The 6,032-nt window shown below is 35.9% G+C and overlaps 2 long non-coding RNA genes across 3 annotated transcripts; both read left to right on the forward strand.

Annotated features, from left to right (window-relative positions):
- The first annotated feature begins 213 nt into the window (after nt 1-213).
- LOC113286423 lies at nt 214-1,243 on the forward strand. Its single transcript, XR_003329292.1, has 3 exons — nt 214-333; nt 594-707; nt 988-1,243. It is a non-coding gene; the product is annotated as an uncharacterized LOC113286423 (long non-coding RNA).
- A 2,579-nt stretch (nt 1,244-3,822) lies between these two features.
- On the forward strand, nt 3,823-5,515 carry LOC113286425. 2 transcript variants are annotated; one of them, XR_003329294.1, is made up of 2 exons: nt 3,823-4,013; nt 4,202-5,515. It is a non-coding gene; the product is annotated as an uncharacterized LOC113286425 (long non-coding RNA). The 2 variants fall into 2 exon arrangements; XR_003329293.1 differs by having other exon boundaries at nt 4,211-5,515.
- Nucleotides 5,516-6,032: the final 517 nt, after the last annotated feature.

A 6,032-nucleotide genomic window follows, 5' to 3' on the forward strand; every position in this document is an offset into this window, starting at 1 on the left:
CCACTGCATTTGCTCTAAGACTCTAATACTCAAGTGTTCACAACATTTTAGGGTGCCCATATAATAAATGTTAGTACCCAAATACATGAAAGCCTGCCTTATCTTAAACTGTTGGGTGCTTATATAGTTAAGCATGCATCTAGACAGGTGCCTACACATGGAGTTTAGTGTTCTTGTTTTTGGACGCGTGGTGTTTGGCCTTAAAAACTGAAAACACCGACTATTCTTGGGGAGATTTTTTCATCTTCTTCCTTCCTCCTTTTTCCCTTTCTCTGTTGAACAGACTTATGCATGAGTAGCTTTACAGAAATCTTATTAGATGGAGACACAAAGGTGTGGATGTAGTTGGTTTGATTCGTAGTCGAGATGGAGAATCTCTTCTTTATATTCTTGAATTGTAAGATGTTGAAGTAATCATTTTCTTACTGAATTGAACATTGAGATCCATGTCAATTGATGGGTTTGTATAACTACGTTGATGCATGCTTCGATTTAGTTTTCTGTTATAATTTCTTCTCTGAATAGAAACTTATGTTCATATGGGAACTAGGGTTCTCACTTTATTTCCTTTCATCTAACTTAAGTAATTTCAGAAATTGGTTTTGGAAGATGGGGAACGGCAGAGGATTTGTTTGAGAAATCAAATGAATCGAGCTTGGAATATTATTGATTCATTGTTGCTAATCTTTGTGTCGTTTTCATGGAAGGTATGGAACTTCCTCTTTATCTGGTTCTACTAAATTTAATTTAGTTGTGTTTGGATATGTTTTTCTTGAATTGAATATGGGTGTAGACCAATGGGTATCTAGAAAAGAGCATCAATTAAATGATTTGATGAGTTCATATGGAAATTTTGAAATTTAGGGTTCTTCAAGAAAATTAGAGATTTTATATAATCTTGTATTTAATCATCAATTCAGGCAAAACTATAAGATAGGTTTGTAGTGTTTCAATACTAATCATGTTCATGTGTGAACTGGTGAACAGGAAGCTTGGTTTGGATGATGGAACCGTAATTTGAGTTTTGCAGAGAACCATACTGCTGAATGTAAACTACATGGGAGAGTTTTTATACTAAAACGAGGCACTTAGATTGCATGGATTTTGTTAATTTTCGGATATGAGGAATCCATTTTTGTGATTACTAATCTGTATAAATTTCAAACAAAATGTACCATGGTAATTACACCAACTAGGGGACTTTCTCCAGTTACGCCTGTGTAGTTCAGTTTGGTTTGATCATATTAAATAAGTCATAAATCAACATCTAACCATTAGAACTCAACTAATTTTAGATATGTTATGCATAGATATGCCTGGAAAGCTCGGTTAAATTTTCAGTATAAACGGATCAGTCAAACTGGTAGAAACTGCTGCAGTACAGAGAACCTATCATCAGAATTCGTATAACATGGCAAACCTTTTAGGGTAAAATGAGGAACTTATACTACTAGGATTTATCTGATTTTTGGATATGAGAAACCCAACTGGGTTATGTTTCATCTGTAGAAATTTCAAAGCAAATGGATCATGGGAAGTACCCCAAACAGGGGACTTTGTACAGTGATGCCTATAGGGAATTCAGTCTCGTTTGAGCTTACAAAATCACTCGTAACTTGATATCTCACTGTTACCTTCTTTTAAATTTTATATACATGGTAATGGTTATAGTTATGTATGCTTTGTAAAAATCTTGTTATGGTACGATCCATGGATTATTGTTTTTCTGTTTTATGATTGAAGTCATATCTCATGAACTATAACGGCTGAACTCGATTGAGTGTTTATTCTCTTCGATTATGTGAATGACTACTCTCAGGTTTGGTCTCACGGATTGTTTAGCTGCTATGTTGATGATCAATTATTGTATGAATTTGTCTTTTGGAAACGTATGCAACGAATTACTATATGAAAATGCTATTTACTGTACCTTGTTATCATAAGAGAAATGTAAACTGGAAGTCCCGCTGCTGACCTGTAATCATTATTATTACTTGTGGATTTGTAAATAATAGCACCCTTGTTCAAGTTTGGTTTCCGGCACATTTGATGTGCATTTCAATTACTTGTATTCTAGATGGTTATTGTGTTGTTCACCCTGAATTTTAGGCCAAGTTTCTTTAGGAAATAGCAAGCTGGAGCTGTAGTCCTTCTACACGTCTTGCTCTGTTGTGGTTGGAGAATCATTTTGTTCATAATTTTAGGTACTTAGATTTGTGTGCTGGGCACAAAAAAGATATGAAATACGCCTATATCATGTTAACCAATATAACCAAGGATCATCTTACTATGTGTCTATCCATTATTCGGTAAGATCTAGAGTAAATTAATGTGCTGGTCACTTTGATTTATTTGAAAGTAAATCAAGTTTATTCCTTATGTCATGTAGATGGATCCTTTGGGTTAGAGTGAGATTTGTAAACTAATATGTATTAATATGTTGATTAAGTTTATTTGATAGAAAATGACATTGGGAATCTATATGAACTGCTGGCTTGGTGAAATTAAGTTTATTTGATAGATAATAAGAGATAGTTGCTACTATGGGTAGTTCATACTATCTATTCATATAAGAATGACGAACTACGTTCGTGCTTGATCCCTTCGAGCAACGGAGAGGGTACGTCGGCAGCCGCTATGCAGTTCAGCACAACCATGCAAGGTTGTTCATATCATATGAAAGTGTTGGTTGCTGCTTGACAGTTCATACCATATATTCGGAGATGATTGCAACCCTAGCAGTTTATAAAATGTTTTGGTAAGAGGTAGTTGCAGTACTGGCTGTTCATACTACCTAATAATGAGATGATACCTAATAATGAGATGATTGTTGCGTCTTCGAGATAATTCATACCATTTGATAACCATACAGTCTGTGAGACAAGAGATGATTATTACCATTTAAGGTAATTCATATCATCTGCCTCGGCTAATGAGTTAGGCAATGGTTATTATCGTGCGAGGTAACTTATATCATCTGAAAAGGAATGGTTACTGCAAGGCAGTTCATACCATCTACTGGGCCATAATTGGCACCCCCACTATATCTGGATGAACCGTATGGGACGGTGAGATTGTCAGGCCCACTGGGGCACCCCACCTATGGGTGGCTACCCGGAAGATCGTTGCGGCAACGATGACTGGTAACCAGAACTACCCTGACATTGGCACTGGCCATTCCTCACCCGTCTGATGCGGTGTGTGTTGTCAGGCCCACTGGGGCACCCCACCACTTTGGTGGCTACCCGGAAGACCATTGGCACTGGCCGATGGTGGCTGGTATCCATAACTACTCTGACATTTACTTGACCCTTAATCGAATTGGTCCGAAATTTTGAAAGTCTAGTTTCTTGAGTGGCATATCAGAGAGTCGGAACTGGCCAAGCGGGTCGTAACCCGACCCATTGGAAGCAAAAATTCTCTGGTCCGCTACAGTTGGTATCAGATCAGTTCCGGTTCATTCGGGACTGTGAGTTGCGGACTCGTCATTGCTTTTGTTGTGATGCGAACATAGGTAATCTTCCTTACTTCTAAGTTTTATTTTGAACTTTGCGGACAAATTTCTTTTAAAGGGGTTAATGGTGTGACGGTACGAACCTTTTTCAGAGGTTTAACTGGACCCTTTAGTTAAATTATGCACTTACTCAAGTGTTCACAACATTTTAGGGTGCCCATATAATAAATGTTAGTACCCAAATACATGAAAGTCTGCCTTATCTTAAACTGTTGGGTGCTTATATAGATAAGCATGCATCTACACAGGTGCCTACACATGGAGTTTAGTGTTCTTGTTTTTGGACGCGTGGTGTTTGGCCTTAAAAACTGAAAAGACCAACTATTCTTGGGGAGATTTTTTCATCTTCTTCCTTTCCCCCTTTTTCCCTTTCTCTGTTGAACAGACTTATGCATGAGTAGCTTTACAGAAATCTTATTAGATGGAGACACAAAGGTGTGGATGCAGTTGGTTTGATTCGTCGTCGAGATGGAGAATCTCTTCTTTATGTTCTTGAATTGTAAGATGTTGAAGTAATCATTTTCTTACTGAACTGAACATTGAGATCCATGTCAATTGATGGGTTTGTATAACCACGTTGATGCATGCTTCGATTTAGTTTTCTGTTATAATTTCTTCTCTGAATAGAAACTTATGTTCATATGGGAACTAGGGTTCTCACTTTATTTCCTTTCTTCTAATCTTAAGCAATTTCAGAAATTGGTTTTGGAAGATGGGGAACGGTAGAGGATTTGTTTGAGAAATCAAATGAATCGAGCTTGGAATATTATTGATTCGTTGTTGCTAATCTTTGTGTCGTTTGCATGGAAGGTATGGATGATGGAACCGTAATTTGAGTTTTGAATTTCATTGATCTGACATATAAATTGAGTCATAAAATGAGATCTAACCGTTGAAATCTTATGATTTTTGGATATGTTATACACTAGAATATCAGTGAGACTCGTCTAAAATTTCATAATGATCTGACTTAGGGAAGTGGTATAAACTGATGTTTTGCAGAGAACCATACTGATGAATGTAAACTACATGGTAGAGTTTTTATACTAAAACGAGGCACTTAGATTGCATGGATTTTGTTAATTTTCGGATATGAGGAACCCATTTTTGTGATTACTAATCTGTAGAAATTTCAAACAAAATGTACAATGGTAAGTACACCAACTAGGGGGCTTTCTCAGTTACGCCTGTGTAGTTCAGTTTGGTTTGATCATATTAAATAAGTCACAAATCAATATCTAACTGTTAGAACTCAACGAATTTTGGATATGTTATGCATAGATATGCCTGGAAATCTCGGTTAAATTTTTAATATAATCGAACCAGTCAAACTGGTAGAAACTGCTGCAGTACAGAGAACCTATCATCAGAATTCGTATAACATGGCAAACTGTTTAGGGTTAAAATGAGGAACTTATACTACTGGGATTTATCTGATTTTTGGATATGAGAAACCAAACTGGGTTATGTTTCATCTGTAGAAATTTCAAAGCAAATGGATCATGGGAATTACCCCAAATAGGGGACTTTGTACAGTGATGCCTATAGGAATTCAGTCTCGTTTGAGCTTACAAAATCACTCGTAACTTGATATCTCACTGTTACATTCCTTTAAATTATATATATATTGTAATGGTTATAGTTATAGTTATGAATGCTTTGTGAAAATCTTGTTATGGTACGATCCATGGATTATTGTTTTTCTGTTTTATGATTGAAGTCATATCTCATGAACTATAACGGCTGAACTCGATTGAGTGCTTATTCTCTTCGATTATGTGAATGATCTCAAATTTGGTCTCACGGATTGTTTAGATGCTATGTTGATGATCAATTATTGTATGAATTTGTCTTTTGGAAACGTATGCAACGAATTACTATATGAAAATGCTATTTAATGTACCTTGTTATCATAAGAGAAATGTAAACTGGAAGTCCCGGTGCTGACCTGTAATCATTATTATTACTTGTGGATTTGTAAATAATAACACCCTTATTCAAGTTTGGTTTCCGGCACATTTGATGTGCATTTCAATTGCTTGTATTCTAGCTGGTTATTGTGTTGTTCACCCTGAATTTTAGGCCAAGTTTCTTTAGGAAATAGCAAGCTGGAGCTGTAGTCCTTCTACACGTCTTGCTCTGTTGTGGTTGGAGAATCATTTTTTTCATAATTTTAGGTACTTAGATTTGTGTGTTGGGCACAAGAAAGATATGAAATACGCCTATAGCATGTTAACCAATATACCCAAGGATCATCTTACTATGTGCATATCCATTATTCGTTAAGATCTAGAGTAACTTAATGTGCTGGTCACTTTGATTTATTTGAAAGTAAATCAAGTTTATTCCTTATGTCATGTAGATGGATCCTTTGGGTTAGAGTGAGATTTATAAACTAATATGTATTAATATGTTGATTAAGTTTATTTGATAGAAAATGACACTGGGAATCTATATGAACTGTTGGCTTGGTGAAATTAAGTTTATTTGATAGCTAATAAGAGATAGTTGCTACTAT

The sequence above is a fragment of the Papaver somniferum genome, chromosome 6, assembly GCF_003573695.1.
Source record: "Papaver somniferum cultivar HN1 chromosome 6, ASM357369v1, whole genome shotgun sequence".
NCBI lineage: Eukaryota > Viridiplantae > Streptophyta > Magnoliopsida > Ranunculales > Papaveraceae > Papaver > Papaver somniferum.